Raw genomic sequence first — 12,181 nt, forward strand, 5'->3', positions numbered from 1 at the left:
ACATTTGGAATCCACGTAGAGCTTACAGCTGAATTACCTCACCTTCTCTTGCTGTTCATCTGCAAATGCTTTTATGTCAGATGTACAAGTGTGTATTTGTATGTATAAGCAGACGTCCTGGGAGGAAGGGGAAGGAGGGCACCTGTAACTATTGCAGTGGCTTTATTAGTCCTTTGCTTAAGAAACAGTTGTTTCTTGAATACAAAAACTCTTTGCAAGAGACTTGTCTTTACATATAGCTTGACTCAAGCACTGCTGTAGTCCTAACAGTGTTTCTAGGGTCCAGATACAGAGAGAATACTGTCAGCCTCTTCTGCAAGTGGAGTTAGCTTATTTATATGTCTGCCTTTGCTGCTTTGGTTTGCATGTATGTGTGTGCAGCAAAGACACAGGCATTTAATGAATGGTGAAATGGTCAAAGGGAATTTGAGATTCTGAATGGACTAAATTTTTACGAATTGCTTGGCTGAGTACCTGCCAATAGGGATAAATCCTCTTTTTCCTGGTGGGTGAATTTAAAAGCACTGTGAACTTCCATTTCAGACTTTATGACGACATGGAAATAGCCTTCATATTCAAAATGGTTAAGATCTAATCTTGGCATGCAGCAGATATGGCCATGTAAAAAATGAATGGGAACTCAGGGGTCTGGAATATGTCAGTACTCTGGGACAGGTTTACTCCTGGAGGCTGCGCTACTGATGGTCAAGGGCACCTTGCTGGTTCCCACTCGTACTGTGCAGTGATACAAGAGAGTAGAAGGTTTCGGGAATAAAGCCCCCTCAACTCAGACAAAACATCCATGCAGCACTGCATGGGACTTTGTTGTTTCCTTTTACGACCAGTGCTAAAGTACTGAATTAGATCTGCTCCATCGCCTTTGTGTGACAGTTATTTCCCTGAAGCTCTGTTGTTCCAGATTCATACAATGTTCTGTAATGGCATTAGTTGGATGGTTAATTTAAGTACATCTGGATATAGACTTAAATTTGTCAGTAAAGTTGGACAGCATTTATGTGGTCCTGATCTCATTTTAATGAACAATAGTCTTAAGAAAGCACATTTTTAAGGGAAATGGATGTCTTGAAGCAGATTATTAATTTGTGCTTAGTTTTCAAACACTCATTTGATTTAGAGGGTTTTTTAAAGTGGATTCTTTCTTTTAATTTGTGCTTCACATCTTAAACATTTATAGTGAAAATCTTAGTTAAAGATGTAGTAGTCTAAAACGTCACTTTTAAATTCAGTGGAGAAGTTCTGCTGAAAATCAACACTGCTGAAAAAACAATATAGATTTGCAGAGTGTCTGCAAGTCATGTTGATTTGACTTTATTTTCAGCACTACTTTTTTTTTCAGTAAAATAAAAATTACAGTTGCATCTGAGTGGATCCTCTTGCAGGACAGGGTTCACCAGAAGGAGGAATAGAATCAGGTGCTAATTTGAGGTCTTTTAAGTCAGTGTGCATCCAGCGTGTAACTATTGCAGTTGATGGAGTTTCCCCAGACGTTTGCTAGGATGGGAGCCCATTTCTTGACTACTTACTTATCTCCATTCAGAGATGTTCAAAAGGCTAATAGTAGAGATGGAAGTTTGATTTAAAACTTGTTTCAGTTTTCTAGTACTTCTCCATATCTGATCTGCAAATAGAGGTGATGCTGAGTAAGGAAGATGGTAATTAATACCCTGGTATTTATTTACTTTGTCTTGGGACTAAGATGTTAAATATGTAAAATATATGCTTAGGCTTCATAAGGGTGAGGGTGCATGTGCTGTTTCGAATTAATTTGAATAAATAGTAGCACTATTGACCTGCACTCCCACTTCTTTCCTATAGCTTGAGTAAGAACCTAGTTATGCATAGTATTTGCATAAAATAAGGCTTTAGCACTAATCAGCTGTGTTCTTAATTATGGAAGATAATCGCTATTATCTGTTTTTCTGTTTTGATCTGTGCAGTCAGTGAGCAAAGGGTCAGCCCACTTGTATGCATAATGCCCTCTGGAGGAGACTCTTCAGTCTCTGGCTGAACAAGTAGGGTGCATTAGGTGACTAGTTTTAATTCAGTACTCATTAGCTTTTTAAAGCTGCAATCATGGCTCTCTTCATCCTGCACATACACACACACGCACAAAGTGCAGTGTTTGAAGGTATTTATGAAGCATGAGCTGAGAGAACCTGTTCCCATGTTAGCTCACCAGATGAAGAAATCTAATGTCACCATAAAGTGTCTGTTGCTCTTCAGAGATCTTGTTCTTAACTAGAAAGGTTGAGGAAACCACAGGGTATCTGCTGATGGAATAAAAGACCAAATCTGAGAGCAGTTTGAGATAAAACTGCCAGCATCCTTCAAGGGGAAAAGGGGACAAAGACAAATGTTTCAGGGCCATTTAAATAAAGCCAGGCCATAGAGAGTTAAAGCTGCTGCATTGATTTATCCAATGTTCAAGTTGTGGGAACAGAAGCCATGAGACCTTTCTTGCAGTGGCATCCTTCCCCATCCACATTTGTGTATAAGAAAGTTGAGGAAGAATTAATCTTTCTGGGTTTCCCTGGAGCCAGTAAATGTTTTCATGCGATAAACCAAGATTCACTTATTAAAATAGTTTTTAATATGAAAGAAAAATCCTCAGCAGTCTCTGCCTCTGGTTTCCATGCTCAGTCTCTCTGTGCCAAAAATTACTGAACCAGCTTTGCAGCAGGAATACTGCTAGACTTGACAGCAGGAGTGAAGGGAAAAAGCCTGATGCACACATGTCCAGTAAATTGTTCCTTTTATTTCCTTGCTTTTTAGTCTAGATGTGAAAGTGTGTATTTCTTTTGCCAGTAATTCAAGTTCAGACATTATCAGGCCAGTAGGATGCAAGACCTTCGCTGCTGTAGGTCTTTGCTAGGAATCGTGCAGAAGGATTCAGTCCAGTACCAAATGAAATGGTTTCTCTCTCTTCAATGGTTTTGGCAGCCCCTGCTGTTGCAGCTAATAGAGATGCTAGATGCAAGATGAATAGATACAAGCCACAGCTGACTTCTGCTTCTGAATGCAAAGCTTTAAACAAGAAATACTTTATGTATTTTGTTTGAACTATATAACAGTATAAATTAGACCTAAATTCATAGTTGTTGGTCATACACATCAAATATGTTTTCATTTGGTTTAAAGTGAAAGAACTGTGGGGAAAGTGCTGGTATGACTTGTAGAAAACAACACTGTAAGCATGGCAATTATGGGTTTCTGATGTATTAAAGCCTTGCCAGGCTCAACATTCAGTCCAGTGCAGTTGCTGAATGGCTATATGTTCTAGAAAGATCTATAGTTCTGAGTACTATGCACTGTAGTTCTGAGTAGTTCGGTAGTTAAGGAGCTTCATATATGGAAAATCCTGTGTCAAGGGGCTCAGTTTCACACTGGACACACTGGACTGGCAGCCCCAGGCTCCATCAGCTACCAATGTTCCTCATTCTGGATAGGTGTTGGTGATGTCTCCAACAACCTCTCTTCCTTATGACTGTAGGAGGGGGTAGCAGGAGATGTTTGTTCTTGTCAGACAAATAAAATGAGACTATCTTTTCACTTGGTAAAATGACCACCTGTGCTGTAGGGTGCTTGTAGACCACGCAAGTCCTATCTTTCTGCCTTCCAGAGCCAAAGCACCAGCGTGCTGGTATATGTTCAGGATGTTGATAATACAAGTTCGTGTCATATAATTCTGAACAGTGTGAATTTCTGCTCCAGACATTGCTAAAGGAGGAAACGGAGAATGATGGTATGTTCTTGCTGTTAAATGCTGGCAAGTTTAAGGTTGGTTCTTATCAAAGCAGGCTATGCTGAAAGATAATGCTTGAAGAAGGGATTTCCAAAATAGTGTTTGCAGGTAATTACCCCTATAAAGTAAAGGAGAAGGATGTGACAGTAGCAAGAAGAATGTTGTTGCAGGCTCATGACCTCTCTAATTACTTGTAATTGAGCAGCATCTTTGGAAAAGTGTCTGCTTGCTCAGTAGTCTCTAGCCACCTTGGTTCTAGACACCCAAAAGGTATTTGTTCCCCTGTGCATGCATCAAAATGCTTTGGATGCAAAATCAGATTAGGCAGATGAAAGTGATGCAAGCCAGGTTAGCCTCTGTGGGCAAAGGAGAAGGAACAAAGAATATGAAGGAGGAAGGAAAAAATTTCTTTGTTTCTGATAAGTATGGAGGGCAAGCTTATTAGAAGACATGAATGTCTTTTCCAGGAGCTGGACCCCAGTGAGGGGAAAGCAGATCCTTCCAGCTCTGCCCCCTAATGCCAGCTTGACCCTGACTCACCCACATTTACTGTGAGGTCCCTGAAACATGGGCCCTGTGTTTTGAAATATTATCATTTCCAGAGATTGGAGCAGTGTGGAAAGACTTTGGGGGAGCCCACCTGTATTTTCCTGTACCTTCAGGATGTTGATGGATGGAAACTTGCTTCTTACCTATACTTTTTAAGATGCACATTGTTTTAGATTTGTATCATGACGAGTACAACAGACTTGTACTTTAAAAAAACATCCTAACAAGAAAGTACATGAGATTTTTATCGCATGACACTGAACTAAGCAGGATTATTCAGTGTGTTAGTCCATTAAGACCTTTATGGCTTCCTCTGAATGTGAACTGAACTTTTAAGGCTGGAATCTTCAAGGGCAGGAGTTGCATGCTGCAACACTTGTGGACAGTGCCAAGGAACAGGTTACATACTCTTTGTCATTCTTTTGTGACTATAAATATATTGTCTCAGTAGTCTTCTAATACACCAGTATCACATTAAATCACAAACAAATGTTCCTGTTTTGCAACTACAGTTCTACTGCACTTACTTAAGTGGCTGTTCTTACACCTGCATTGTGTATGATGATGCCTGGAAGAAGGGAGAGGCTGGGATATTATCATAGAATAGTAGAATAGTTTGGGTTGGAAGGGACCTTCAAAAGTCATCTAGTCCAAACCCCCTGCAATGAGCAGGGGACATCTTCAACTAGATCAGAACTGCATCCAGCCTGGCCTTGAAAGTAGTGAAGGGGAAAGGGACCTGGGGGTCCTGGTGGACAGGAGGATGACCATGAGCCAGCAATGTGCTCTTGTGGCCAAGAAGGCAAATGGCATCTTAGGGTGCATTAGAAAGGGAGTGGTTAGTAGGTCAAGAGAGGTTCTCTTCCCCCTCTACTCAGCCTTGGTGAGGCCGCATCTGGAATATTGCGTCCAGTTCTGGGCCCCTCTGTTCAAGAAGGACAGGGAATTGCTTGAAGGAGTCCAGCGCAGAGCCACAAAGATGATTAAGGGAGTGGAACATCTCCCTTATGAGGAGAGGCTGAGGGAGCTGGGTCTCTTTAGCTTGGAGAAGAGGAGACTGAGGGGTGACCTCATCAATGTTTACAAATATGTAAAGGGTAGGTGTCAGGATGATGGAGCTAGGCTTTTTTCAGTGATATCCAGTGATAGGACAAGGGGCAATGGGTGTAAACTGGAGCATAGGAAGTTCCACGTTAACATCAGGAAGAACTTCTTTACTGTAAGAGTGACAGAGCACTGGAACAGGTTGCCCAGGGGGGTTGTGGAGTCTCCTACACTGGAGATATTCAAGGCCCGCCTGGACAAGTTCCTGTGTGATGTACTGTAGGTTACCCTGCTCTTGCAGGGGGGTTGGACTAGATGATCTTTTGAGGTCCCTTCCAACCCTTGGGATTCTGTGATTCTGTGAATGTCTCCAGGGATGGTGTATCTACCTCCTCTCTGGGCAACCAGCTCTGGTACTTTACCACCCTCACTGTAAAAAATTTCTTCCTCACGTCCAGCCTAAATCTCCGCTCTTTTAGTTTAAAACCGTTACCCCTTGTCCTATCGCAACAGGACCTGCTAAAAAGTCTCTAACCATCTTTCTTACAGGCCCCTTTCAAGGACTGAAAGGCTGCAATGAGGTCTCCCTGCAGTCTTCTCCAGGCTGAACAACCCCAACTGACTCAGCCTTTCCTCATATGAGAGGTGTTCCATCCCTCTGATCATTTTTGTAGCCCTATTCTGGACCCTCTCCAATATGTCCATATCTTTCCTGTACTGAGGACTCCAGAGCTGGACACAGTACTGCAGGGGTTGGTCTAACCACAGCAGAATAGATGGGGAGAATCACCTTCCTTGACCTGCTGGCCATGGTCCTTTGGATGCAGCCCAAAATGCAATAGGCCTTCTGGGTTGTTGAGCTCATGTTGCCAGCTCATGTCCAATCTTTCAGCCACCAGTATCCCCAAATCCTTCTCTGGATTAGTCTCAATCACTTCATCCCCGTTGTGGTTTAAGCCCAGCCGTAACTCAGAACCATGCAGCCACTCTCTCACTCCCCCCTTTCTCCCCCCCCGTTCCCAGAGGGATGGGGAGGAGAATCGAAAGAATGTAACTCCCATGGGTTGAGATAAGAACAGTTTAGTAACTAAGGTATAACACAAATCACTACTGCTACCGCCAATGATAATAATGATAAGGGAAATAACAAGGGGTGAGAATACAACCGCTCACCACCCGCCAACCAATACCCAGCCAGACCGAGCAGTGATCTAGCCCTTCCGGGTAACTGCCCGCAGTTCATATACTGGGCATGATGTGCTGTGGTATGGAATACCCCTTTGGCTAGTTCACGTCAGGTGTCCTGTCTCTGCTTCCTCCCGGCTTCCCCTCCTCCTTGGCAGACCATGAGACTCAGAAAGTCCTTGGTGAGAGTAAACATTACTGAGCAGTAACTAAAACCGTCAGTGTTATCAGCGCTGTTCCCAGGCTGAAAGTCAAAACACAGCACTGCACAAGCTACTAAGAAGGAGAAAAATGACTGCTACTGCTGAATCCAGGACAATCCCCCAGCCTGTATTGATACTGGGGGTTGCCCTGACCCAGCTTTGGCCTTGTTGAACCTCATAAGGTTTGCATTGGCCTACTTCTCAAGCTTGTCCAAGTCCCTCTGGATGGCATCTTTTGAACTACCTTTAATGCAATTCCTCTGGAAAACAAAGAAAGCACAAGGAGGGAGTGCAACATCCTCAACTGTAGTGTTTTATCAGATTTTGGGTCCTTTAAAATCCCTCTATTTTTGGATGTGGCATCGCTATTCTTTCTTTAATAGAAATTTAGTCTCCTGTTAAAAAGGAATGCATACTAAACCACTTGATGCTTGTTTTCCTATGAAAAAAAGTTAAGCTATTAAAATTCAGCTGGTTTTTTGTTTCTGAAAGGTTGTTGTGTCTTGTGATTCTGCTCTGAATTGCTTCTCTGTATGTATTTGATTCCAATATATCGACAGCTGAAACAAAAAACAATAAAAAGAGCCAGACTACCTCAGAACACCCTTTTGGTTCCTTTTCCTTCTTTATTTCTTTAAGCCTAAGAAAAAGCAGCTGCCAATATGTTCAGCGGCTGGCAAGTAAAGCACTGTCAGTACGGCTGACTTGCTGTGAAATATTAGTAAACAAGCAGTTACGTGAACGGTAGCCAAGTTTAACAAGATCTCCACTTATTATCCTGTCATTTTTTGTGGAAGAACATGTCATTGCTGTCAGATCCATCTGTTCGATTGCACAGCCTGTGCATAGAAATCACCTAGTCTTACACATGGGGAAAGATTTTGGAGAAACCTGAAATCAGGAATGCAAGATGACTAGAAGATCTGTGAATAAATAGTTAGAACTCAATTTAGGTAAATGTCTAGCCGAGAGTAGCCAGGTTTTGTTACGTTGTGTGCAGTGGTGAAAAATCTGGCTATCTGGCCCAACGCGAACATGATTTGTTGTAGTCTGTGTAGCGCTAATGTTATCCGCAGTTTGGTTCGTCACAAAATGATACAGAAAGGAGGTGGAAGAGAGACATTGCTGGGGAAGGCTACAGAAGAAAAGCATGTAAGAAGTTATCACTTTAAACTTTTTTTTTTTGTCTTTCAAAACGAGACAAATTAACCTGATCGCTTGCTGTGCAAATCACTGCTGGTGTAATTGGAATACCCTTCTTGGAAACAGGGGTATGGAAAAATTAACAAATGCTGGAGAAACTTCACGGGATAAATACATAACCCTAATAATATTATCTTATTGTTTTTCCTATTCCATCTAAGAGGTTGAACAGAAGTTGCAGGGCAAGAGGATAGTTGCTTGAATGGTTTCTTCTTCTTTTAGAGCACAAGTCTTACAAGGAGCAGCTGAGGGAAATCCAAACTGGGTATCACATTTCAGTCATTGTCAATCAATAAATAAATAATGGTTGGACTAATTCTAAAACTATTTCAGTAAAAAATGAATACTATTGCTGCTCTCCTCCATCGTGGTGAATCCGTCTCCTAATGCCGTCAAACGTTTCTTCTTGCTGCTTTGGTGCAAATGAGCTTAACGGGAATTCAGAGGCCCTGCTGAAAGGACTGACAGTGGAACTGGATGAAGTGACAGCAGAAGCATGGTAGAATGTTGACAGAAACTGAAGTTTTAACCTGGCTCTCTGGGTTACACTAACACCTTTATGGAACTGGGCAGAACAACTAAATAGCTGCCAAACTATTCATTAAAGCTTAATAAAATGCTTGCTTAGATACTTAGATCCAGCTTTGTGACTTTTGCACAGCAAATTTTTGTCAACTGTCTAATATCTGCTGTAGACCCTTGGCAGTGCCTATCGCATATTTGCAGAACACCCTTCTGTCAGCAACTGTACTGTCATTCTGGTGACTTTTGTGGTTTGGAATTTTTACTTGCCTGTCAGTAAATACCTGAGTAGTACTCTTAGCTACTCTAAACTGAAATGGATCCTTTCATTTCCATGGGACTGGTTCAGACCTCAATGTATTTTAACAGATCTATTTGGAGATACTTAGGGGTGTCAGGTTTGGAAGTTTTAGTGAAGTCAAATATTGCCTGATGTCAGAATTTCTCCTGTCATTTATGTCATGCATGGTTGTTTTGGGGTTTTTTTTGACACTGGTCTGTCCACTTGGCCTGTCCATGTAGCAGCTCTGGTGTATGTCACTTTGCACAGCTGAATTTATTATGTTGTTAAGACTTAATACACCTGTTCAGCAGCAGGGATAGTGGTCTTAATTAGGAAAACAAAAATGATCTGCTAGAGCATTCAGCTAGCATCTTTAAAAGCTAGAGGCCAAATGTACTCTACTTGGTGGTACATGTGAAGCTTCTGATGTCAATTCCACCTGCAACCCAGGTGAAGCACTTCTCTCTTGCTTGTCTTCACAGCCTGGGATGCAGGCATGAAAAAACAAGAGGGGTTGAACACATGATAGTAGAGATGAGCTTTGTGTCAAACTGAGCATGCATGGTCAGTCCTTCCAATGATGGGTCTCTCTTTCTGTCCAGGCTTCATCACAGCTCTTGCTGTTCTGGGACAGTGGAGAGAACAAGGTGTTGTAGGGCATGGTTGGTGTGTCTCTGAAAGGAACTAGGATTTGGGGTTTTGGTGGCTTTGGTTGGTTGGTTGGTTTAGTTTTGAGGTGGTGGTGGGGGTTTATTGGTTTTTTTGTTTGTTTGGTTTTTTTTTATTTTTTTTTTTTTTGGTTGGTTGGGTTTTTTTGTCTGTGTCAGAAACTGTCATAGAATCACAGAATGGTTTGGGTTGGAAGGGACCTTGAAGATTATTCAGTTCCAGCTCCCTGCCACAGGCAGGGACACTTTCCACTACATCAGGTTGCTCAAAGCCCCATCCACCCTGGCCTTGAACACTGCCAGAGATGGGGCAGCCACAGTTGCTCTGGGCAACCTGTGCCAGTGCCTCATAGTGACAAATTTCTTCCTAATATCTAAACTAAATCTACCCTCTTTCACTTTAAAACCATTGTCCCTTTTACTACTACTACATGCTCCCTTGTTCTTTGCCCTTTTATAAATGAAAGCAAAATTTAATCTGTACTGGAGTAAACTGCTGGGTGGCTTCTGCTTTCCATAGCATCTATTTTGCCTCATGTTTGACCAGCCTAATTAACAGATCACAGCCTCCAGTCCTGGTTTAGACGGAGGCCTTTATTGGAGCTTTGAAATTGGTCCCTCAGCTTAAGTTACTTTTTGCCCTTCGGCAAGTGTGAATTGTCTGGGCTTTTCCCTTCATCCAAACACAGAAGCAGTGTGTGGGCTTTCTGGGTTTGGGGGTGCCTGGGGTGGTGTTGGTGGCTGATGCAGGGAGGACCTAGCTTCCAGGCTGTTGATTTGAGCCAGTTCAGCAGGGAGCACAGAGATGGCAGCAGTGCCCGGGCAGAATTCCTGTGGGCCTGTTGCTAACTAATGATGTTAGGGTAGGTGTGAGGTTGAAGCTGTCAGCTTCGTGATTTAAGACAGCTAAAGGAAGTGAACCGTGTCTGTTAAAACCTAGTAAGATCAGCACATGCATGGGAGTGTAATATGCATCCTGATCTGCAGCAGAGATGTGTTGAATCTCTGCTCTGCCCAGAGCAAGGCAGGGAGTGTCCAGCACCACCTAATCCAGAGAGGGATGGAGTCAGCTCACAGAAGCGGAATCATGCTCCAGTGGGCTGTCACACTGCAAGTTTCTGAGCATTTTTATTTTGTCATTCTGGATGGGAACGTTTAAGGTAACAATCCTTATCTTTCTACTTTTTTGTAACTATGGAGACCAGAAACTTCATAAAGCAAAGCAGAGGCTCTCTAGGTGCACTTGGAACTAGCTCAGACATTTCTGTCTCTTTTGGGTCCTTGTCAAATCTTTTATATTTCCTGGGAACTGGAAAAAAGAATGAGAGTGGCATATGCCAAATATTATACTTTAGATTAAAATTCAATGGAATAAACATGAATGAATCTGCATTTGAAAACAAAGGCTAACTCTCAAAAGCCCCTCTTCCACAGCAACACTGCTCTGAATATGAAAGGTATGTGCCAATAAAATCAGCAGGTATGGCAGCTCTCGTCAGACAGGCACCCACATCTTTTCCAAAGGCAGAAGGACCTTTGTGTCTAGAAATGACAGTAAGTAAGGAGGGAGAAAATGCTTTGTGTTATATATATTTGAATCTGTGAACTGTTGGATAGGGATAGAAACGAATACAAAGATATAACAACACAAAGATGGAGTGGTATAGTAAGGGATAGTTCAGAAACACTAGTTACTTATATTCTGTGTAACTCTTTACACTGTTACATACTCTTATTTGTATTTAAGACATACATGAGACTTTTATTCTGTACGTATTCCAGCTAGATTTCTCTTTCCCTTGCAGTTTGATCTGTGAACAAGACCTTTCTGGTTTTATCTGTGTGCAACGAGACACTGTATTTTGTCCAGGGAGCCTAGACAAAAGGCTGCAAAAGCTGGCTTGTGCTGATTGCGTTATGCCCCATAACACAAGTATGAAGAATCACTGCAGGGAATGGATCCCATGTCTAACTGTTAACAGCATTAATAGGTTTCAGGTGGCTCCTAAAGCAGTGAAACTAACTGGTATGCCTATAAGAATGTAACTGTCAGCTCCCATATATAGTTTTGGGATATATTGTTTGGTGGAAGACAGTCCCATGATTTAATATCTGTATTTAGTTTAAGATCTATGTTGTTATGATGACAGTTTTCCCAAAAGATAAAAAATCAGAGAAGCATCAATATGCTGACTGATTTCAATGACTAACATAGCTTAGAGACTCCTTGATACATGTAAAAATTGGCAGTGGAGAGTCAAAGAGACTTTTTGTCATTCTCATGCCTCCTTCAATGAACTTGGAATAAACTGTTATCAGCAAATTAGTTAACAGCACTAATTATGCTAGAAAAATACTATAGGGATGATTAATAGGCCAGGAAGTAGCTGAACAGTGTACTAGCATAAGACAAACTAAATCTGTCCAAACAGCCCACTACCACAGTTCACATGCAGCATTGACATCATATAGCAAGAGGACAAGAGTGAAAACTAATGGATTTAGTGGGGAGGACTTTTTCTTGAGACTGGCCTTGAGTTGGCAATGGAAATTAGCAGCCTGACTTTCTGCATGCTTCTTGCTTCAAAGGAGATGTTAATGGAGAGTGAAAAGGCAACTGTATTCCTCAAATTGCTGGAAGGAAGCCTGTTTTGCCCCAGAGATCTCTCTTCTTTCTTTAATGAACTTTGAGAACCGTACATCCGCCTGACAGTTAGACTTCAGTGTTCTGCCTGGAAATGAGGTCCTCACCAGAAGCCTG

The sequence above is a fragment of the Lathamus discolor genome, chromosome 3 (assembly GCF_037157495.1).
Source record: "Lathamus discolor isolate bLatDis1 chromosome 3, bLatDis1.hap1, whole genome shotgun sequence".
Classification (NCBI taxonomy): Eukaryota; Metazoa; Chordata; class Aves; order Psittaciformes; family Psittacidae; genus Lathamus; species Lathamus discolor.